Source organism: Pinus tabuliformis, chromosome 6 (genome assembly GCF_031772625.1).
Source record: "Pinus tabuliformis cultivar Carrire ecotype Pingquan chromosome 6, CPIR1, whole genome shotgun sequence".
In the NCBI taxonomy this organism is placed as follows: domain Eukaryota; kingdom Viridiplantae; phylum Streptophyta; class Pinopsida; order Pinales; family Pinaceae; genus Pinus; species Pinus tabuliformis.
In genome coordinates this window covers 769,119,397-769,145,423 of record NC_142292.1, presented here as the reverse complement: position 1 = coordinate 769,145,423, position 26,027 = coordinate 769,119,397, and the positions used below count along the sequence as shown (strand labels likewise).

The 26,027-nt window shown below is 36.0% G+C and overlaps 1 pseudogene; it reads left to right on the top strand.

Moving 5' to 3' along the window:
• The first annotated feature begins 5,878 nt into the window (after positions 1-5,878).
• LOC149260995 (pentatricopeptide repeat-containing protein At1g20230 pseudogene) lies at positions 5,879-8,749 on the top strand (annotated as a pseudogene).
• The last annotated feature ends 17,278 nt before the right edge of the window (positions 8,750-26,027 follow it).

Below are 26,027 nucleotides of genomic sequence, written 5' to 3'. Positions count from 1 at the left end.
TTAGGAAAGAATTACTTAAGGTAATGAAATCATTGTAATTCGATAAGTCACAAAGGTCATTTGGATGGATGACTGATATTCACAACTTGCATTTCTAAGACCATTCTTTATCGTCACATTTCAAAGGATCATAGAGGTTTCCTAAATGGAAGACAACTACATGAGATTATAGGTACAATATAATAGGAATTTCTTCAGATCATCAAAGTGACAAAATAATTCCATCTTTCTTCCTTATGACTTTTCCAAAGATTTTGGTCAACTTAGCTAGATGTGCTTGAAGATTTATTCGTTTATTTCTTCATCCCTATCTCATATCATGGATAGAAGAGTGTTACTCTATTATTGAATTTGATATGCTTACTAATGGTTCCACCTCTAATTTCTCAATCTTTTTGGTGGATTGTGTTAAGGATTCCCTTCATCTCCCTTCGTTTTTCTTGTATCTATAGATAGCTTTAATAAAGTCATTGCTAAAGAAATAAATGTTAGAAATGTAAGGGGTATTAAAATCTATGCCTATTTATAAATCTCGCATATCTTTTTAGAAGATATCATATTTTTGTTGTAAGAAATTTTAATGAGGGCAATATTTTGACAAATAATTTTAAGTATCTTATGTTCAAATAGGAATAGTCATAAATGCTTGAAATCCACATCATATTTCATCATCTATTTTATTTCATCATCATAATATAGTGAAATTTCTACCCTTTGAGATATGCTATTTTGAATAACACTTTAAAAACATGGGATTTTACTTAAAATCCAAGGAATACTATGATTGAGACTAGAATTGGATGATTGAATATTTAGAACAAATTATCATTCGAGTGCAATAGATGACTCTCAATATGAAGGCGATTAATCCGTATTAAAAGTGTTATAGAAGCAATGCCAATTTTCGGTGCTCTCTAGTTATCATACCCAATTATATTATCGATAAAATTAACAAGATTTCTAGGACGTTTTATGTTTAGGGAAGAAAGAGAAGGATACCACTCCATTAATCAAATGGTCTAAGGTCCATAAATGGAAATCAACTAGAGGATGGAGGCTTGTATTTTTTACCTTTTCTTCTCACACATTAGTGGGAAATTCAACCTATACATTTATTTATACCACAAGAATCTGACAAAATGTTATTATGGAAGAAATATATTTCCCCTCTCACACTAATAAAATGGACTGGAAGCCATATCAAGAACTTTGGTGGGATCCTCCATTTTATGGAGAGAAATGAAAATATCCTTCCCACTAATAAGGAAGTACCTTACATGGGAAAGAGGGAATATATAATCATCGACATAGTTAGGAAGTCTCGAATAAGTTTGGATTCAAACTTTGGATTATTAGATGACTTATGCTTTAACTTGTGGGGGATGGTGGTGAATGTCTTAAAGGGATTCACAATTAGTATTCAAGATATGTTCAACTAATATAACTAGAGAAAAGGCATCATATTTTGACATCCTTAGAGACTTGATGCTAATATAGGAACTCTTTAGACTAAAATTTTAAAAACCAAGTATATAATTCTCAGAACAAGAGGATTCTTTAATATGGGGAGCCAATATATTAATAAGGGAACACATAGTTCACCTTAGATATAATAGATATTTTTGAAAAAAAAAATTGAGGCAATAAGAAATCATGGTGTAGATGGTTTTCGAAGGTGAAAACTCTTAAGTCTAGAAATGTACCTACTACTTAGCAATGGAGTAGAATACTTAGGACTATTATAGAAGACAAATTTTAAAGGACCTAGTATAATTTTTACTTTACATGGAGCATTTTGAAAAGTAACACATCTTTTTAAATAGCATCATTTCTTTTTTTCGGAGATATGGTCTCTTCTAAAATCTAGAGTTGCAATGATAAAGGAAATGGAAGGTACTAATGTGGAAGAGCTTTTGGAAGATTGGAATAGCGAATATAATGACAAAGAAAATATAATGTCTCTCCTTATCTTTTAATTATGTAGTATATGTACACATTAATGCAATAATATTATAAACATGATATCATTCTCCATTACGTAATTTTTGTTAATTGAATATAGTATTGAATCTTGTTCATGAAAAAAGTGCATTGTTTTTGTGTTTGTGGTTTATCATTACCCTTCTCTTTTACCAAGGATTTATTATTAGGATGCTTATCATGCCTCCTTGAGTTGGGTTCATGTTTTTTTTTTATTTTTTTCTCATTGAACTTTTTCTTCTTCCATTCTTCTCTATGTTGCTCCTTATCTTTTGCAATCAACCATATGTTGTCCTTTGGTTTAATATTTATCTCCATTGGTTCTCAATATGCCTTCAAGTTTTTTCTATCTAGATATTTCTCCAAAGCTTGGATATGAACTAGTTGGTATGGATAGGTTCAGGAAAAGTATATTTCATATCACATTCTTAATATTTTTTCACCTTTTTGTTGGCATATTCCTCTTGAATTTGTACAAGTTAATGTTTTGGTTTTGAAGTATCCATACTCAGCCCAAAATTTCCAGGTCACATCCTCTTAGTGTTGAAAAATGATTTGTTCATCTGTTTTTTGGTACAACTATAAATGTCAAGCCTCACCAACTTTCTTTGAAATAGGCCCATTTGCTTAGATTATCCCATTCATGTTCACCCTCCTAATGTGTATTCAAGTTGAATAAATGGTATTATGCACTTCTAGTTGCAACAAAAGTTAGTAGTTTGGATATATCAATTCAATGGTTTCCTTGAGCTACCATTTACCGGCAATATTGCTTTCTATAACACATATCTTTATAAAGATTGTAAAACACATCATGATACACTTTGGCTCACTTCTTTTTCTAAGGAATCTTTTTGGTATTTGTTGGAATTTTGGAGGAATCCGTTGCGGATTTGAGTTCTTCTTCCATTTTCTACCTTTTAGGCCCTAGAGGATTCTCAAATTCAATTTCCACCAATGGAGGTTGTTGGCTATGTTACCTCTTATTAGGTAACCTCGTCTTACACCACCTTCTTCTTATAATCCATCTATTATTTCATAGTATTCAAAATGGCTAGCAGGCTTGCCACTCATAACTGGCCTAGGTTTCATTCATTGTATTCCTCTTGCTCCAAGATTCATTTGAGCTTGGAATGCCCCTCAAATGTTGGGGCCATCCTTGACTGAAACCAAAATACTCACATGAAAATTAATGTAATGAATTGAATATTTTAACTCACACTAAAATAAACAACTTTCATTTATTTTGGTTATGACTTAATCTACTTAAAAAGTAAATATAAATTACTAAAGACAATTCATTGTAAATTGAACTATTAACTTATTTCATAAACACATGAATCACACCATCAAATGCCCATCCAAATACACAAAAATTTACATGGGAAACAATATGAGGATTAGAAGGAAAACCCGTGGAAGAAGAAGCATAAAGTATTCTTAATATTGATTAGAGTAGAGATGAGATTATCAACATCATATAATAAGTAAGGAAGCTTTTCTCTAAGTTAATTGATATTTTTATAACGTAAGCAGTTGATGCAGGGAATTTGATTAGTGCTCCTTAATTAGCTAATTAGTTTTAGATTTAAAAAATATCAACATGTAATAATTTTATACAATGTTTCCTAATGATAATGAAATTTATTATAGAAATGGGGTTGTTTTCACATCCAACAACTTCATAAGGGAATATGTAAAAGAGAAGAGAGATCCTTAAGTTTGTGTTGTATTTGACTGCAAGAAAGTGTTCCATGGTTGATTAAACATCAAGTCAGGTGCATAGAGTGACATGTAGTAAAGAAGTGGCTAAGCATGAGCACCATGGGTAATGTTGAGTGAGAACTAGAGCCGAATAGGATTTTATTTTCCCTTGTGGTCATATAGCATAGCTTAGACGTGGCAGCAAAGTTATTTTATATTTTAATTCTTAATAAAATACTAATATGAATAAGAATTTCGCTGATAAAGTTATGAATACTCTTGAAAATAAAAATAAACTTGTACTATTATGTTTTCTTACATTTGAATTTTTAAACTTACTATGCATTCACAATTGGTTGAATTTTATTGAATATTATATATGATAACATTAGTTAAACCAATTAGTTAATAGAAAGAAAAAAATGATATTTAGTTTAGTCCGCATACATTATATAGAACATGCCAAAGTATATCCATGTTAATTTGCTAATACAAATTAATGCCAGATTTGTCGAAATTTCCTTGAAACTTACATTATTCATTTTATAGTATATCAATTATATTAATTAAATATCTAGAATAGCTCCCACCAATTATGGATAAACCTACATACTATGTAAAGGTACTATAAAAGTGTGATGAAATTTATTTATAAGTTTGCAATTTGGATAAAGTGTTTAAGCAAAATAGGCAAGTTTCCTTGAAAATTCAATTATTCATTTTAGAGTATATCAATTATATTAATTGAATATCTAGAATAGCTCTCACTTACTATGGATAAACCTACATAAGTATGTAAAGGTACTATAAAAGAGTGATGAAATTTATTCATAAGTATTGCAACAGTGGATAAAGTGTTTAAGCAAGGCATGAGTGAGGAATTTGCTAGTTATAGTTAAAGATGCAATGTCCATCATAAAATGATTAGAGATTGTGATAAAATAGGATGTATACAACTATAGTCAACATTTTTGGAGATTGTGATAAAATAGGATGTATATAACTAAGTCAACATCATTTAAGAGGTTTAGATTGACTATTTATATATAATGTTCTTATAAGTGTAAAAAACAATTATTTAACTATAATAAGATAAATAATAATTACAATTTGAGTTATTCATTATAATTGGAGATAAAGAATAATTATAATGTGAGCTATTCATTATAATTGGAGTTAGGATGATGCTTAATTGAGAAGAGTTTTATTAATGACATTTTTAAAGTTATATAATATGTTATACATTAAGTACTTTTGAAATTATAGAACAGATTATGAATAATCTAGTCAGTTTATTTTTCTCATTTTCTTGGAGTTTTGGCTCCTTTGGCTTTTGTTATGTATTGTTGGTGTTATAGTGGTAATCCCGAAGTTTCATTGGCTCTCGTTAAGTCATAATTTATCTGGGTTAAGGTTATTGGATATATTATTGGTGTTATAATGGTAGTGGCTTAGTTGGTTTAGATATAAGTCATATTATTCTAATTAATTATCTTTTCACGACCATGAAAAAAATCTAATTAGTTTATCTCCTTAAAGTTTTTTTTGTGTATTCTCTAATAAAATTTAATTAAATTATGTAAGTGTTTCATGAGATATATTTACTTTTTATTATTTTAACTATTTTCTACTTTTTATTAAAAGAAATAAATCTTTAAACAATATATTGAAAAAGATAAAAATATATTTAAAAATCAGACAAACACATTTTAAATGTTATTATTAATAATTTAGACAACACATTTTAATATTATTATAACTCAATCAATCATTATCTTAATAAGAAACCCCACTCCTATATCATTTTCATTAACCATATAGTTTTATTTTAAACTCTAATTAATATAAAAAAATCAAATTTCTCAAAATATTATTCAAATTTCAAGTAAAACCAGGTCACCTAATAGTGATGCTGGAAGAGAAAAGCTTTCACTTAGCCAATGCCTCTGATCGTAAAAGCTAATGCCTCTGATCGTAAAAGAGAAAAGCTTTCACTTAGCTAATGCCTCTGATCGTAAGAGAGAAAAGCTTTCACGCTTTCACTTAGGCTAATGCCTCTGAATCTTAGGCGGTTACACTGTTACCATGTATGAATCTTAATCGGTTACACTGTTACCATGTTATGTTTTTATATCTGGACATTCTCTTAACACACTAACGTTCACACACTGCCTCAACTCTTAAGATAGTGGCAATGGCAGTGATACTGGCTCGCCCAGCGCCGTTGCAGTACTGGGAAGAGCATAACCATGTCCTGCAACTCAGGCCGCATTCAAAGTCAATTAATGCCAACCAGACGAAGCTTCGACACAGAAATGATGTCTACGCAGTGCTCACAACTGTTCTTCCTAAGCAATCCACAACATCAATTTATTTAGAAAGAGTAGATACCAACAACATACAGGTAGACTCCAACACCTACAACGCTCATACACTTTTGCAGATCTGTGCTCACACTAAATCCTTGTCAGTACTCAGCCAAACTCATGCTCTCATAATTAAGAATGGGATTGAAAATATTTCGTCATTTGCAGTTAAACTTTTGGGATTGTATTGGAAATGTGGGAGCGTGGGGGAATCCCGTTTGGTTTTCGATAGAATGCCGAATAGAGATTTGTATTCATGGACGAGTATGATGGGAGGTTGCATTAGCCAAGGGCTGTTTGAGGAAACTATTGAATTGCTTTATGAAATGCTGAGCACAGGAATGGAACCCGACAATTTTGTTTTCCCTTGTGTTCTGAAGGCATGTGCTGCCCTGAATGATCTGCAACGCGGTCTGGAGATTCATGGCTATGTAATTAGAAATGGGTTTGATTCCGATGTTGTTGTGGCTAATGCCCTTATAGATATTTATGGTAAATGTGGAAGGTTTGAGGATGCACGCCAAGTGTTTGACAACATTTATCAACGAGATGTCATCTCATGGAATACTATGATTTCGTGTTATATGCAGAATGGGCATGTAGACGAGGCCCGGGGCCTTCTTGAGCAGATGCAGATGGCAGGCATTAAGCCTGATGTGATCTCGTGGAATGCTATAATCGGGGGTTGTGCTCAGAATAGCCATGATTATGAAGCATTGGTGCTCTTTTGGCAAATGCAGCTGACAGGTAGGAAGCCAAACTCGGGCACAATTGCTAGTGTTCTTACTGCATGCAGCAACTTAGCAGCTTTGAAACAGGGCAAACAGATCCATGGTTACATTATTAGAAGTGGGGTTGGTTTAGATGTGTTCATGGGAAGTGCTCTTGTTGACATGTATGCTAAATGTTATAGCGTGAATGATGCTCGCCGAGTTTTTCACAGAATGTCGGAGAGAAATGAAGTCTTATGGAATGCGATGATTGCGGGATATGCTCAGAATGGACATGTAGAGGAGGCGGTGCTCCTCTTTCGCCAAATGCAATTGGATGGCCTGGAGCCGAATGTCATCACATGGAATGGAATGATTGCAGGGTGTACACAGAATGGTTATGATGATGCTACATTGGAGCTCTTTTGTCAAATGCTACTTGTAGGTGTAAAACCCGACTCCTTTACCTTTGGGAGTGTCTTGACATCCTGTGCCAGCTTAATATCTCTGGAAAGAGGCAAAGAAATACATTCATGCATAATCAAAATTGGGTTCCAGTCCGATGTTTTTGTTGGGAGTGCCCTCGTAGATATGTATGTCAAATGTGGAAACGTAGAGGATGCGTACCAAGTCTTCCGAAGAATCTCTCAAAGGAATGCTATCTCATGGAATGCAATGATTGCAGGATATGGGCAGTGTGGCGAAGTTGATAAAGCCTTGAGACTTTTTTCCCAAATGAAAATGGCAGGTGTTAAGCCAGACATAATCTCATGGAATTCATTAATTTCAGGGTACACTCAAAATGGAAATAGTAATGAAGCACTGAAAGTCTTCCATCAAATGCGACGGGCAGGCTGTAAACCTAACTCATTCACGTTTGTGAGTGTGCTTCCTGCTTGTACCAATTTAACAGATATCGAAAAAGGGAAGGAGATTCATGCAGGCACCATCAGGAGTGGAACAGAATCAGACGTGTTTGTGGGGAGTGCCCTTGTAGATATGTATGCCAAATGTGGCACAATGGAAGATGCAGAGAAAGTTTTTGAAAAAATTTCTGAGAGGAATTTGGTCTCATGGAATGCAATGATCTCAGGTTATGCCATGCATGGAAATTGTCAATTTTCCCTCTCTCTCTTTCACGAAATGCAGGAGGCAGGCTTGGAGCCAGACCACATCACCTTCACCAGCATTCTGTCAGCATGCAGCCATGCAGGCTTAGTGGATGAAGGCTTGTCATATTTTCATGGCATGAAGCAAGATTATGGCCTTATCCCTAGAGTGGAACATTATGCCTGCATTGTTGACTTGCTTGGCCGGGCTGGTCAGCTTGAAGAGGCGCGGCTCTTCATTGACAAGATGCCGTTAGAACCTGATGCTCATGTGTGGGGAGCCTTGCTTGGAGCCTGCAGGCTTCACTGCAATGTAGAGCTAGGAGAACGTGTGGCAGAACGCATTTTTATCATAGAGCCTCAAAGTGCTGCAAATTATGTTTTGTTGTCAAACATCTATTCTGCAGCTGGGAGGTGGGATGATGCAGTAAAAGTGAGAAAATTGATGAAAGACAAGGGCCTACGAAAGGTTCCAGGATGCAGTTGGATTCAGATTAAGAATCAATTGCATGCATTCTTTGCAAGAGACAAATTTCATCCCCAAAAGAAGGAAATCAATGAAATGCTAGAAAAGTTATTCAGGCAAATGAAGGAAGCAGGGTATGTTCCTGACACTAACTTTGCACTGCATGATGTAGCGAAGGAAGAGAAGGAATACATTCTTTGTGGGCACAGCGAGAGGCAGGCCATTGCTTTTGGGCTTCTCAATACCAGCCCTGGGACACCTCTCCGAATTATTAAGAATCTTCGTGTCTGTGGTGATTGCCACTCTGCAATGAAATGTATCTCCAATATTGCTGAGAGAGAGATTGTTATGAGGGATGCCAATCGTTTCCATCGTTTCAGGGATGGTTTGTGTTCTTGTGGAGATTATTGGTAATACAAAATAATAACAAGACAACCTTACATACAAAAATCATTCCAAAACCATGATGGCAGCTGAAGTGGGTATTTGTCTTAGGCGTGTTCCTAGGTAATACAGCTGGATAATTCCACAGCCGTTTAGCCTGGCTAATCACTACAGCTCACAAATCCCTCAACCCACGAGATTCAAACATCAGCTACCTTGGTTATTCACTACCACAAGAGTGTCATTATTTGTAACAGGTATGGAATTTGGAATCTGCATCCAATGGATTCTCCACTTTTCCATGAGATGAAAAGTTCATGTCCATTTTAGGTGACGTTTTGTGTACTAATTTATATTTGACTCACTCTTTTACAACTTCCATCTCGCTTTATTCCTTAAACATCCAATCCATTTTATCACATCCTCAAAGAGGGGAGGTTAATCCAGTGGGTCTACCCTGCAACTTTTCCTCTAGATGGACAAAATAATCCAAGCACAGTCCATTCTCTTTAATTTGCAAATTATAATAAGTACTTGTCCATTTTTTTCTGACATTTTTCTCGAAGTTGCATAGTTTTTCCTTTTTTACGATGCAAATTATCTTTAATTTTTTTTTTGTGCAAGACTATACATCTACTACTCTATGTAAGGAAGACTATATAATCAAACTAATCTTAGTGAAAAAAACAGATGTTCAACAATCTAAGGTGACTTTAAAAACTCAAAATAACGTAGATATACCATTCAATGCCCTGGTTGATGTACAATATCGTTATATTAATCTTTGCCTATTCAAATTTGTGTATATATTTGGTCTAATACAGAGGAGAGATGTTGGTAAATCAAAGAATATAAGAGGTGTTTGTAGACAAATAGAAATATAGGGCGGCAATATTTAGGAAGAAACCTCACGGGCAAAATACACATATCAAGCCAACCCGTCTTGAAATGGAGTTCTTCCCGTGGGGTTTTCTTTTGGAGGTTCTGCGATGTAGGAGGTTTTATTTATGAAGTCTTTAGTGCCATCTCCGGGTTTTGAAGTTAGGAATCTTGCATATCAAGATTCAAGTGTACACACAGTCTTCAGCTATTGAGCCTCTAGTATAATGTTAGTGCTATTGACATGCATGATGATGTCGTTTCTAAATATACATTATCCTTAACACCTGTGACACTGATCAGAGCACATTACAGCACTTTCCATTGTCAACTCCTATTTGAAACTAATTTACTAGAATAAAAAAGAGGTTAAGATCTGAGGTTTCTTTAGGTTGATAAAATGATATGTGCTAGTAGAGTGAAGCAATTAAATAAATGGTTACGTTTTCACTTTACCATGGATTTCCAGGGTGTCTTTATCAAGATCTGTAGTGATGCAATTGGATAATTGAGGGGTTTCTTTATCTTATTCCTTGAATGGGACTAAAGGACCAATTAGACGAAGACAAATTGTGTGAGTGGAACTCAAGGGTTAGTGTTATTAACCAGAGGACAAGCCATAGTAAAAACAAATTGCTTTTTACAATGGAAACATTGATAACTACCTCAAGAAATGAAGCGGTAAAGAGGCGAGTCATGGTCAAAGGTTGGTGGTCATAAGAAACGCTTGTTTCTTTTCCCCTTTTTGTTTTTTATTTTTTTTTTTATGTTTTTACATTTTGGTGGCTTTTCATTTATTTATTTACTTATTTTTATTTTTTTAATGAATAAAAAGAATGAGTAGCTTCTTTTCTTTTTTGTTTTTTAAATTTTTTTATGCTTTTGCATTTTGGTGGGTTTTTATTTTTTGTGTTATTTTTTTCCTTTTCTAATGAATAAAAAGAAAAAGAATTAGTAATGGTACAATGAGGAAATAGGTGCAAATGCAAAGAATATGAATTATGGGTAGTGAAATATAATAAATGTGATTAGCAAAATGACATATGTATGAAGATAAGGTGGTTACCTAAGATGTGTTTCATTGTAGAATGTGATAACATTGAGTTATTTGTGGCGAATTTTGGTATGTAGATGGGGATTTTCCCCATGAATGGATTGGACTTATGGCTGAGAAGTGAAAGTGCAAAAAAAAAATACTAATAACTTAGAAGACACTAGCTGGATAAGTAAAATGGGTGTTGCAACATAATGCGTGTTAACTAGTATGACTTATTGTAGGAAGAGTTTTACCATTATACAAGTGTGTGGAAGTATCACAAAAGTGTGAGGCAACTTATCTAGATGGGGTGGAACACAAAGGAATATTCAAAGGGGAGGGGGGGTAGGAATGTTTGAAATCTAGCATTGCAGTGGGAAATCATATCCCAAGATGATAGTGTAGGCAATATACTTGAAAGGCCCATTGATATCCAAGAGAATAATCCATAGGTACCATAAGTCCAATTCAAGATTCTATATCCAATAAATAACAACTAGAAAGTTTTGTTAGATCCTCAATGTGTTATGAAATTCATGGAAGTGTTTGTGACTTTAAAATTTTTGAAAACATTCCATGTGGTGAAAAAATACATGGTCTTTGATAGGGAAGAGTGGTTGAATTGATGTTCCCTAAGTACAAAAGGAGATGTTACTAGGGAGGATTAGAAATAATGTTGATTGCAATAAGGGATGGATTTGAAAGACATACAAGTTAATTAGTTAGTATAAAAAAAAAAAATTGATGGGATAATCGAGGTGCAAATGATCCCAAGGGCTATCTAAAGGAGGCATGATCCTTAAGATATTTTCATTAGCATAGAAGAATATGGCTGAAATGGTAAGATTAAATTCTCAAATGGGGGTGAGAGTGTCCCTATGACAATCAAGTATAAAGCAACAACGTCAATCTCCAAGTCTAATTTAGTCAAAGGAACCAAATACTTACGCTCATTGGGGGCAAAGATTATGTAAATGGTGGAAGTGGTCACATAATTCCTTTACAAAGGGGTGAAGGCAATAGGCTCCATGGTGTAAACATGGAATCCATGATTAGATGCAATGGGAGAGCAAGTCTAGTTGTTACCCCATGGACATTTTAGGTCAGTGATGTCCTCTAGGACCCCTTTGTTAGTGGGGAATATAATGGGGAAAGAGAAATGCATATTAGAGTCAAAACTTGTGCAAAAGGAGTGCAAGGAGGGCATCTCAATGGTTTCCAAGGGAAAGAAGGCAAGGTGATCAGAAGGGGCACTTTAGTAAGGGGAAGAGAGGGTGTCTTAGTGGTTCCTAAATGCAAGGAGGCAAAGGTATTAAGGAGGCACTCTAACAAAGGAAAGATGAGAGTATATTGATGGTTCCCAAGGGCAAGGAGGATAGGTGATCAATAAGGGTGCTCTAGCAATGGAATCAAGAGGGTATCTTTGTGGCTCATGAGAGAAAGGAGGGTAGGGGATTGATATAGAATTACAACAATAAAATATTGGAATTTTTAACTCACTTTAATTATCAATCTAAAGATGTATAAATTTGAAGGTATTGTGCATTGTATATGTAAACAATGAATATTAATCGATGAGGAGATAAAGTGTTGAAGAGTCTTAAATGTTCTAATCTATGATGCAATGATGAAAGGTATAATGACCTATGTTGTAATCAAGTTAACTTCATTCAAGCACAAACAAGGTAATGATTATTATCACCATCTATTTATGCAATAGACTAAAAATATACAATGTTTATATCGTCATACCAATCAATTAGAATAATGAAAGAAACAAAATGGATTAATTTCATACTCATTCACATATTAAAACTGAACAAGACAATAATATTTAGAAGCATTCAAGATGAAAGAACATACATAAATATACTACTAAATAATGCCATTGTTCTATGTTAACAAAGAATAAAAGGTTCATAATGTCCTTCCCTTTAGAGGGCCATTACCCAAGGAATTCCCATGAAATCTCACATAGGATCAAAATCACAACTATAAAAAAATCTTATTGATGAATAATGTAGGAGCCACATAAGTATTCATAGTTCTAGTTCATTTTTCCATTGTCCAATTGGAAGATGAGAATAAGTTTAAACTAGAATAAGCAAGATGAAGAAGAGGGGGAGTGATCTTTATAATCTTGGACACATATATATGGGAATGCCTTAGATTCTCCCAGGAAAAAGATCTAAAGGCTCCACCGATATAAACCCTATAATCAAGAAAATTGTCTACTTAAATGAATCTAGCCTTGATTGCAATTAAGTTTAGAATTATGATTGAAACCTATCCTAGGTTGCAACTAAGCTTGAAATTATGAACTCCTACTTGGTTAACGGTCATTTCGTGAGACTTGACATCCTTCTCTATCACTACCATGGGTTGGTATCACAAGATCCCTAGAATTTCTCCTTATGTTTTTCTAGGTGAAAGGACTCTATAGCCTGTCATTGGTGAAGTGGCTACATGAAGGACCAAATCTTCCCTTTGTGGAGGATGAATAGAAACAATTATATTGATTAATGTGTTGAAGATTCTATGGCATACCCTCAACCTTCAATAGAAAAATTAGTGCACAACATCACGATCATCATATTAACTCAATGACTTAAGAAGCATCACCCTTGATCAATGTACATGTCATGAACCCACCCACCTTCCAATATCAACCATTTTTTCTCATGATGGGGGGCACTACTCCCCATTCATCTTTTGTGTGTATGGACCTTATAATCTTTAAGTACTCTTCTGTACTTAAGGCTTATCATGGAACTCATACCCAAGTTAGTTATATGGGATCATCCCCTATTTACACCATCTCATTCTTAGTCAAGGCATCACCTCCCCCATTTGATATGCCTTCACCGAAACTTGAAGCGATAATTCCTACAAATAAGGAACCTTTCATACCATATCATCATGTCCACCATCAAAAGTGACGAATCACCCTCCATGAGTGGGCCCCCTCTTTTGGAGACTGTCCACTCAAAAAATGCTATACAATGGATTTCCCTTCTCTTTCCACCAAGTGGAGTAGTTGGAACCCTCAACATGGAAACTCTCATTCTCATTAAGTTGATCATTAAGTTAAGTAATTTCTATCTCTCCACATAATCTCCTAAATCTATTGGTGTACCACTCATTAGCTTAGTCTTCTTCCCTACTTCTTCCCTTAATGAAAATACATCTCGTCATCATCAGGATCCACTAACATAACCCAAGAGGAAGACCAAAACATGTGCCCAATGGAACTGTGAAGAGATGGGAGATGATACGAACGTGGGGGCACCTATGTCCCAACATTGGTGTAGCCCCACTCAAACAACAACACGACAATCTCTATTTGGTCCCCCATCTTTGTACCCTTTATGAATTTTCCAATAACTCCACTCACCATTGTCCTAAGAGCCTAGACTTTCAACAATAAATTTTGGTTCCCCCTCTCTTTTATTTCCCTCCACACTCGTAGGGGGATTTCTGCCCCTAAGAGGGAAAAATCACCCCCTTGTAACCTTGTTCCACTGCTCTTATGCTAAATTATCGAGCCATCATACTTATGATTGTCTAAGCCTTCTAGATGCTTTCCATTTTTTTCTACCATTTGATAGCAACCCTCCCCATAATCTCATCCTAATGTGCAAGCCTTTCTTGCTTCTTTTCTTGGGTCACCTCACCTCTTATCTTTGTATCATATATCACTTGGTCCCTAAGTAATGTCATTCTCTCCATTCATGACCTTTCTTACCCAACTAACGTCACACCTTTCATCAATGAGACTCCATCTATGACACCATCATTGGATATCTTCCATATTATATTCTAATCCTTCATGTCCAGGACCCATGTATAACATCTAATTTTTGTATAGTTTCCTTATCACTATTATGCCACATTCTATGTGTGTGTATGTAAGATATAATTCAAGGCATCATATTTTTCATACATATTCAATGGTTCTACAATCGATCTATTCACTACAATGGAATTTAGGTGAAAGATTTCCCTTTGCAAACTTTGCATCTTACAATTTTCTACCTTTAAATTTTCCACCCCATCTTGGTAAGTTACCTCACTACTCTAAGCTACATGCATGTGTTCTTTAGAGCTCTTCCTCACATAAGTTTCCCTAATTTATAGCTTTTGTCTTCTAGCACTAATACCACCCATTCCCCTTAGGATTGAGAATCTATGTAGTCCAAGTTTTATTAAGAGCCTCTTTTTTCACTCTTACCATTGTAACAACCTTGGTGAAAATTCCATGTAATAAAAGTAAATAAAGGAAAAATAATAACCACAGTTCATGGGACACTTATTCCAAGCTGAATGTTGGGTAAGAAATCCTAGTGTGGGTGTTCATTTGGTTATCAATGGCTAAGGAAATTGGCAAAGGAAATGGTTAAGACTTTGGAAAGACGAAATGTTAGGTCCCTATAATACTAGTGATTCCCCCATTACTATTGTCATTGTATCCCTTATTGTTATTGTTGTGCCCTTATTGTCCCCATATTGTTATTATTGTGCTCCATAGAATCCCTCTATTGTTTTGTGCCTTTATATTATTATTGTTAGGTCAGCTTGGTTATATTGTGACCCCTTAGACTCCTATATATAGAAAGGAGGTTTTGTCATTTGAATCATCCAAGAATTGTTCATTTGTGTAATGTAAAGGAGGTTTCCCCCTCAAAGAGACTTATTTCTAAGGCGTTCATCTATCTTTTCTATCATTTTGTGAGTTGGTTTCATAACATTTGGTATCAGAGCTTTAGATTCTAGGGTTTCGCTGCTCCAAACAGGTCATCGTGGCATTTTCGCTATAGCTTTTTTCTATGATGTTTCAGAAGCTAAAAAAAATCCCATTTGAGAAGAAATCGCGTTGAACATGTGGTCCGAATTTCAGATTTTATCTCGCTATATTTTCAGAGATATGATCTGAGGAAGTTATGGTTTTTGCAAGCTCTAGAATTTCATCTAAAACAGGTCATCATGGAATTTTCACTATAACTATTTCTCTACGAAGTTTAAAAAGCTAAAAAAAACTCATTTGAGAAGAAATCGTTTTGAATCACGGCTCCGAATTTCAGATCCTGTCTCACTATATTTTCGAAGATATAATCTGAGGAAGTTAGGGTTGTTGTAGACCCCCGAATTACATTCCAAACAGGTCACCTTGGGAAAATCATCATAACTTCGCTCTGAGCATCATATTAAATTATCGTAAGAAGTTACAAAAAGAGGACAAACTGTAGTTTTTTTGGTATCATTTTCAGAACCTAAGGTTGAAACAGTGACCCGCGGCACGATGTACAAGTTTTCTCTACTGAACCACTCTATACTTAGGTCATTATGGGAGATTTGGCATAACTCTTCATTGGAGAATCCAATCTTGATTAGATTTGCGAGGTTAGAAATATTACTCAGTGGGTTAGCACACAAAGCAATTTAAGACTGACGAGATCCAAAATTACAGAGATATATCAGATTCAATATCTAGCTCCTACAAAGTGAAAAAAGGTGTGTAGTTTTTTTTTTTAATTTTTGCATAAGCTTGGTTTGAAAATTTAGTTTGAAGGAATTCAAAGGGCATAGTGAAGCATTATAATCGGTAATTGATGCCCCGAAGAAAGAAAATGGAAACACCTAGTAAGCAACCTGAAAGCTCTAGCATGACTCATGAAGAAGAGAAAGAAATGCAACATGATATATCAAAATTACGAGACCAAGTGCAACAAATTTCACTTGCACAAAAAGTAACAAAAAATAAGATAGATGGTTTAAAGAAAGACGTAGAAGCTAAGATGAATGGTTTAAAGAAAGGCGTAGAAGCTAATATGAATGACATGGAAGCTAAGATGGGCAGTGTGGAAGCTAAAATGGATGATTTAAAGAAAGGCATGGAAGATTTGCAGACAAATTTGAAGATATGTTTGACAAAGTTTCTACAAGAAATGCTTACTAATGGCGAAAGGGTAGGAAAGGGAACTCATGATGAGAAAAAAATAAATTTTAATCATGATTTCATAGACTCTAACTTTGGATCGAAGAACCACCATAGTCCAAAGATCGATATGAGGAAGTTTGATGGCAATGATCCCAGAACATGGATACTACAGATGGAGCAATTTTTCGATCTCCATAATGTGCAAAACACACAAAAGGTACATATGCAACTTTATATTTGGAACCAAATCAGTTTGTATGGTATCGATGACTTTGCTTTCATAAACAAATTGTCACTTGGGCTATTTTTACGGATGAAATGATAGCACATTATGAGGATACAAAAAGCAACACTTTTTTTAGCCAATTGATAAATTTCAAACAAAAGGGTTCAATGATGGAACACATTGAGGACTTCCAAAAATTGAATACAAGGGTAAAAGATATTCCAGAGGAGTATAAGATTGATGTGTTCATAGGGACTGTAAAAGATAACATGCAACATGAGGTTCGCCTTTGGGAACCAGATTCATTGGAGAAGGCATTCAGGTTGGAAAGAAAAATTATGGCAACAAGGAAGCCTACCACTCACAATCATAAAGATGGAAGTGTTACTACCCCTAGCCATCCACAACCTACAAGGTTGACACCACAACAATTGGAAGAAAAAAGAGCAAAAGGGCTTTGTTACAGTTGTGATAGCAAATACACTAAAGGTCATAAGTGTGCAAAGAAGAAATTATTTTACATAGATTGTGAAGAGGAGGAAGAAAAGGAACAAGAAATGTCAAAAGAAGAAGATATACACTAGGAACAAACCCTAGAAAAAGAAGAAATGAATCCGACCATATCTTGTAATGCATTGGATGGAATTACCACTCCTCAAACTATCAAGATAGAAGGGCATATCAAAAAGAAAAAGGTAATAGTAATAATGTTGATTGATTTGGGAAGTACCCATAATTTTATTCATTGTAAGATAACCAAGGAATTGAATTGCTTCCTATATCCAGCACCAGAGTGTCAAGTGACGGTTGCAAGTGGAGGAATCATAAATTGCTCAGGAAAGTGCCATAATATCAAGCTATCCATGGGAGAATATGTATTGAACAGCCTAGTGCTTTCCATTCCAATGGGTGGTGTTGATGTTGTACTAGGAGTCCAATGGCTACAATCCTTGGTTACAATAACTTTTAATTTTCAAGAACTTTTCATGAAATTCTCTTCAGAAGGAAAAGAAGTTGAATTAAGGGGTATCGCAGGGAAACTAGGAAAGATAATCAACTCTAACAGAATGACAAAGCTTCCAAAGAAAAAATAACGAGGTATAATTGCACAATTATGTTCACTAGAGGTTCCCACATCGAAATCATCCATTTCTCCAATTCTCAAAAAATTCTTGGACAAAATTCCAAGGTATTTGAGACTTCCAATGGCCTCCCCACCTATTCGTGATCATGATCATGCTATTAATTTGATTCCAAGAAGTGTTCCTCCAAACATCAGGCCTTACAAATATCCCTATGTCGAAAAGAGTGAAATTGAATGTATGGTTGCAACAATGCTAGAGGCTGATACAATTCAACATAGTCAAAGTTCTTTCTCTGCTCCAGTAGTATTAGTTCACAAGAAGGATGGATCATAGTGCATGTGTCCAGATTATAGGGAGCTCACAAGCTCACTATTAAAGATAAATTTCCCATTCCTGTCATTGATGAATTATTGGATGAATTGCATGGATCAATTTACTTCACCAAGTTGGATCTTCGTTCAGGATATCATCAAATCAGAATGAAGACTGAAGACATTCCAAAAACAACGTTTATAATTGATGAGGGTCATTATGAATTTTTGGTCATGCCTTTTGGCCTTACTAATGCACCTTCTACATTTCAAGGTTTGATGAATTCCATTTTCAAACCCTTATAAAATTTGTGTTAGTATTTTTTTATGATATACTAATCTATAGCAAGTCTTGGAAGGATCATGTCCAACATGTTGACATGGTGCTCAAACTATTGGAGGAGAAACAATTATATGCAAAAATCTCCAAATGTTTCTTTGGAGTACAAAAGGTGGAATATCTGGGTTGTTAGAAAATTATATATTACGGAGCAATGGAACACATAAAATATTGCAGAAATATAAACACAGAAAACGCACAAAATAACAGAGACACAGATATACGTGGTTCACCCAGTTTGGGCTACTTCCACCCCGAACAACCAGTCCTTCCTTTCTATTATCCAGCAAAATGAAGAGACACAACCGACAGCAAATTCGCTGTAATATCCTCTGTTTTCTCTCACAGTCTCACCTCTCTGTTTCTCTCTCACAGAATACACATCTATCACACAGCCTCAAATACAATACCCTCATACAAAGAGAGGGGTTGCCTTCTAGGGCAAAAAACCCTAAACTAAACATAAGTTCTACCGTCAGATCATCCGCCTCATGAACGGCCCAGATTGACTAGAAATTACTATACTTTTACAAGGCAATTTTACAGCTGTTTTTAGCTTCGGGGGCGTTGCCCCCGAAACCCCCCCCGCTGGACCCCCCTGCAGCGAATATTTTACGGGCGGCGTTGCCCCCCACATTTCGAACTGGGGTCCTATGTGGCGATACCTTTGAATATAGAAGATAATCAGGCTCCACACCCAACAATCTCCCACTTGGAGACTGACTGTAGCAACTCCACCACTGCTCCATTTGTTGGACAATGACTCCTCTTTGGACCTCGCTGTTTCTCATCTTCATCGTCATCCTTGAAGACCAAATGAAACCGAGCATATTCTCAGTTTCTCCCTGGTTACAACTTTTGTTAGCATATCTGCAGGATTCTGGCTAGTGTGTATCTTTTCCAGCTTCAACTCTCCATCTTCCAACACTGATCGTATGAAATGGTACTTGAGTTGTATGTGTTTAGTCCTGGAATGAAATGCTGAGTTCTTTGCAAGATGAATGGCACTTTGGCTATCATTGTATAACGTGCCCATATCATGCTCCTTACCCAATTCACCCATAAACCTTTGTAATCAAATCATTTCTTTACTAGCCTCTGTAGCAGCAACATACTCCGCTTCTGTTGTTGAAAGTGCAACAACACTTTGGATTTTTGAAACCCAACTGACAGTTGTTCCTTCAACAGTAAATACATATCCTGTAGTGCTCCTCCTGTTATCTCTATCACCTGCCATATCTGCATCAACATATCCTTGTAGGGAGATGTTTGAACCACCAAAGCATAATGCTTGGTTTGTGGTACCTTTCAAATATCTGAGAATCAATTTCACTGCCATCCAGTGTTCCTTTCCTAGATTGTTCATGTACCTGCTTACAACTCCCACTACATGTGCAATATCAGGCCTTGTGCAGACCATTGCATACATTAAGCTTCCAACTGCTAATGCATATGGAACTTTAGACATATAATCCATGTCTTCTTGGGTCTTTGGGCACATTTCCTTGCTAAGTTTGAAATGGCTAGCAAAAGGTGTATTAACTCGTTTTGCATTGTGCATGTTAAATATTTTCAACACCTTTTGTATGTACTCATTCTGAGACAATGTTAGTTTACGATTTTTCCTGTCTCTAGTTATTCTCATACCAAGGATTTGTTTTACAGCTCCCAAATCCTTCATTGCAAATGAATTTTCCAATTTTCTTTTGAGCACATTTATTTCCTCCATGTTAGATCCTGCAACAAGCATGTCATCTACATACAATAACAATATAATATAGATGCCATAATTTTGCTTTTTCAAATAAACACAATGATTAGAGTGACATCTAGTATAACCTTGTTCAGACATAAACTTGTCAAATTTTAGATACCACTGCCTTGGGGCCTGTTTTAAGCCATAGAAGCTCTTCTTCAACCTACACACTAGTTTCTCCTTCCCTTTCACCTCATATCCTTGTGGCTGCTGCATATATATCTCTTCCTCTAAATCCCCATGGAGAAAGGTTGTCTTTACATCTCACTGCTCAAGATGCAAATCTTCAGCCGCTACAAGACTTAAAATAGTTCTGATTGAAGTCATTTTAACAACAGGAGAAAATATTTCATCAAAATCAATACATTTCTTCTGTGCAAACCCCTTCACCACAAGTCTAGCTTTATACCTCTGTTTTCCTCCATCTTCTTCCTTCAGCCTGTAAACCCATTTATTCTTCAATGTAGTTTTTCCTACAGGCAGCCTGACTAAATCCCAAGTCTAGTTATGCATTAAGGAGTCCATCTCTTCTTCCATGGCTACCTCCCACTTCTTCCTGCTTTCAACCTGCATTGCTTCTTCATAACATTCGGGTTCACTGGAATCAGTCAACAATAAATAATATAATGAAGGAGAGTATCGTTCAGGGGGTCTACTTATCCTAGTAGATCTTCTAACACCACTTTCAGGTGTTTGGGGTGCCTGTTGTTGTTCTGGTGGTTGCTGTTGTTGTGGTTTTTTATTATTATTATTATTTTCAGGCACCTTTACTTTTTTAGTGATTTCATCAAGAACTGTGTATTCCTTGTTTTCCTTTTCCTGTTTCTTTTCCTGCAACTGATTCTTATACAAGACCTTTTCATTGAATATTGCATCTCTGCTCCTAATGATTTTGTGATTTTCGTAATCATATAAGCGATAACCAAAATCATTAACACCATATCCAATAAAGGTAAATTTCTTTGACTTTGCTTCAAGCTTTGTTCTATTTTCTTTATCAATATGGACAAAGGCCTCACAACCAAAAGGCTTTAAAATAGAGTAGTTTACCTTTTTACTTGTCCATGCTTCCTCTAGAACACCACCATTCAAGGAACTTGAAGGCCCTCTGTTTATTAGATAAACAACAGTATCTACAGCATCTGCCCAAAACTGTAAAGGCAATCCTGCATGCAATCTCATGCACCTTGCACGCTCCATGATTGTTCTGTTCATCCTTTCTGACACACCATTTTCTTGTGGTGTTCTTGGAACTGTCTTCTCTCTACTAATTCCATGCTCTGAACAGTACCTATCGAACTCTTTGCTGCAATATTCACCTCCATTGTCTGATCTAAGACACTTCAATTTCTTTCCTGTCTCAATCTCAACCAAAGCTTTCCATTTCTTGAAAGTATCAAATACATCAGATTTATTCTTAATACAATAAATCCAAGTTTTTCTAGTTGCATCATCAATAAAAGTAACATAATAACGAGAACCACCGAGAGATGATACCTGAGCAGGTCCCCATACATCTGTATGCACAAGCACTAATTTTTCATCCTTCTTTTCTTTCCCAACTCTGAGAAATCTGACTCTCTTCTGTTTTCCATAAATGCAATTCTCACAGAAGTCCAAATCAACATTCTTCAAACCCGGCAACAAATTCCTTGAGTGAAGAATCTTCATCCCCTTTTCACTCATGTGTCCGAGCCTATGATTCCATAATGTTGCATCTGCTCCTTTGGAAGTTAAAGCATTAACAGAGTTAGAAATACCATTGCATAAATACAATGTACCAACCTTTTCGCCTTTTGCTATTACCAGGGCTCCTTTGGTGACCTTCCAAGCTTTATATGTGAAAGTTGTCACACAACCTTCACCACCTAACTGCCCTTTGTTGAAATCAGATTTTTCTTTACATCTGGAACATGCCTTACCTCCTTTAATAGCCATTGGTTTCCATTCTGCTGTTTTACAAGAACCTTACCCATTCCAACGATTTTACAGGGTTTATCATCACCCAGACGAACTTGTCCAAAATCTCCTTGAACATAGTCATGAAAGTATTTCTTATCAGGTGTGGCATGGAATGAAGCCCCTGAATCTACCACCCAGGAATCAATAATATTTTCGAAAGAAAGAATCAAAGCATCTTGTAACACCTCACCTGTCACATTTGCTTCATGATTGTTTTCTTGTTGTGCATCTCCTTCTTTTCCCTTCCGAGATCTACAGTCTTTCTTTAGGTGTCCTTTCTTTCCACATTTCTAGCACACTATCCCCGATCTGGACTTGGATCTGCCTTTCCTTGATTTACTGCGATATCCGGAGCTCTATCCTCTTTCCATTTTTCTTCCTCTAGACTCTTCACTCAAAGAATTTCCCGATGTCTCACCAGAGCTTTTCTGTCGCATTTCCTCGCTAAGGATAGCACCGAAAACATCATCAAACTTTAAAGTACTAGATCCAGAAACGAAGTTACTAATGGCCATTACCAAACCATTCCAACTTTCTGGTAATAAGCACAAGAATAACATAGCTCTAACTTCATCATCAAAGTTTACCCCTACAGAACTTAGCTGACTTGTAACTGTATTAAAATCATTTAAATGGTTTGCAACAGATCCACCTTCCGAAATATTCATATTAAATAACCGTTTCATAAGAAATACCTTGTTTGAGGCCGAGGGTTTTTCATATAGTTTCGACAACGTCTGCATCAAACCCTCTGTCGTGGTTTCCTTCGAAATGTTGAAGGCGACTGATGCAGCAAGGCACAACCGTATTGTCCCGAGTGCCTTTCTATCGAGAAGGTTCCATTCTTCGTCTTTCATACACGTCGGCATCTTTGTTTTTTCGCCCAATGGTAGGTATAGATCTTTCTGATACAGATAATCTTCCATCTACATCTTCCAAAGCGAGAATTTTTGGCCGTTAAATTTCTCGACCCTAAACTTACCATCTTCCGCCATTTCTCCCACTCGAACCAGGAACCCTTCTTTCCTGCGAGTTTATCAGCCAAATAGACCTTCGGCTCTGATACCAGTTGTTAGAAAATTATATATTACAGAGCAATGGAACACATAAAATATTGCAGAAATATAAACACAGAAAATGCACAAAACAAGAGAGACACAAATATACGTGGTTCACCCAGTTTGGGCTATGTCCACCCCGAACAGCCAGTCCTTCCTTTCTATTATCCAGCAAAATGAAGAGACACAACTGACAACAAATCCGTTGTAATATCCTCTGTTTTCTCTCACAGTCTCACCTCTATGTTTCTCGCTCACAGAATACACATCTATCACACAGCCTCAAATACAATACCCTCATACAAAGAGAGGGGTTTCCTTCTAGGGCAAAAAACCCTAAACTAAACATAAGTTCTACCATCAGATCATCCGCCTAATGAACGGCCCAGATTGACTAGAAATTACTATACTTTTACAAGGCAATTTTACAGCTGTTTTCCCCCGCCAGGGGGGGTTCCCAAAGGTCGCAGCTGCCCCCCCTAGACCCCCCCTGCAGCGAATATTTTACGGGCGGCAACGCATTTCGAACTGGGGTCCTATGTGGCGATACCTTTGAATATAGAAGATAATCAGGCTCCACACCCAACATGGGTCATATTGTATCTTATGAAGGTGTTAAGGTAGACCCTAGCAAAATTAAAACCATTAAGGAATAGAAAATCCCCACATCCATAAAGCATCTACGAGGATTTCTCGGGTTGACAGGGTATTATTGCAAGTTTGTTAAAAATTATGGGAGGATAGCAGCACCTCTAACAACATTATTGAAGAATATGCATTTTCATGGACTCTAGAAGCAATGAATGCCTTTGAACATCTTAAAGAGGCAATGTGCCAAGCACCAGTCTTAGCTACACCGGACCTCACAAAAACCTTTATTGTGGAATGTAATGCCTCAGGAAATGGAATTGGTGTTGTCTTAATGCAAGAAGAAAGACCCATTGCTTTCAAAAATCACCCAATCAATGGAAAGTATTTACACAAAGCTATTTATGAGAAGGAAATGTTGGCAATACTACATGCACTTAAGAAATGGCGACCCTAACTAATGGGAAGACACTTCAAGGTAAAAACAGATCATGATAGTCTTAAGTAATTTTTAGAACAAAGATTATCTTTAGAAGAGCAGCAAAAATGGGTCACAAAGATGTTGGGTTATGACTTTGAAATCATCTAAAAAGAGGGAAGCAAAATGTTGTGACAGATGCACTCTTAAGAAAGGATGAGGATGTGGAAGCATTTCTTTGCACCATTTCTATTATCCAACCAGATTGGATAAACGAAGCAAGGGATGAATGGAAGAATGACGAGGAAGTGTGGGCACTCATTCAAAAGATACAACAAGATCCCAATACATCTGATACATTTAGCTGGAAAAATGATTCGTTATGGTACAAGGATCGGTTATACCTATGTAAGAATTCCCAACTCAAACAAAAGATTCTTAGGGAATTGCACACCTCTCCCTTAGGAGGGCACTCAGGATTTCTAAAAACCTACCACAGGGTTAAGAAGGATTTTTTTTGGTATGGCCTTAAATCGAATATTCAAAATTTTGTAGCAAAATATTTGGTTTTCCAACAAAATAAAGTTGAAACAATTAAGACCCCAGGACTATTACAACCTTTATCCATTCCAAGCCAATGTTGGGAGGAGGTTTCAATGGATTTTATCACAGGTTTACCCATGTCTGAAGGAAAGAGTGTTATCATGGTGGTAGTTGATAGACTTACCAAGTATGCACAATTTTGTGCATTATCTCATCCATTTAAAGCAAGTACAGTTTATACTACATTTATGGAAACAATTCAAAAGCTACATGGAAACCCAAAGATTATTGTAAGTGACAGAGATCCCATTTTCACTAGAAATTTTTGGACATAATTATTTTCTTGTCTTGGTACTCAGTTAGCTCATAGCTCATCTTATCATCCTCAATATAATGGGCAAACTGAGATAGTAAACAAATGTTTAGAAGGATATGTTCATTTCTTTGTATCTGATAAACAGACACAATGGGTCAAATGGTTGCCTCTAACTAAATGGTAGTATAACACTTCCATCCATACTGCAACAAAAATGACCCCATTTATGGCACTTTATGGATATCATCCACCACCTATCACATCATATTTAAGAGAAAAATCTAAGGTTCAAGCAGTGGAAGATCACATCGAGCATCATAAATAAGTTCTCCAACTCTTAAAGGATAACCTCACCTTGGCACATAATAGAATGAAACAACAGGCAGATCAACATCGCAGCGAAAGAAGTTTTGATGTAGGTGATTGGGTTTTCCTACGGCTACAACCATATAAACAAATGTCCCTCAAGGAAGCTAAGAAGGATAATAAATTATCACCAAAGTATTGTGGTCCGTACAAGGTGTTGCAAAATATAGGTATGATGGCATACAAATTGGAGCTTCCTACAGCTTCCCGAGTGCACTCAGTTTTCCATGTTTCATGCTTAAAGAAGGTTATAGGTGAAAAGCTTCCAGTTCAGACAATATTGTCAGATTTTGATGAGGAAGGAAAAATCATATTGGAACTTGAAGCAGTCAAAGAAACAAGAACTCGGCAGCTAAGAAATCGATCAATTTCAGAGTATCTCATCAAGTGGAATAACTTACCCATTGAAGATTCCACATGGGAGGATGAGAATTTTATATAGAAGCATCTAGAACTACTCAAGCATTGAGGACAACACTTTTTTGA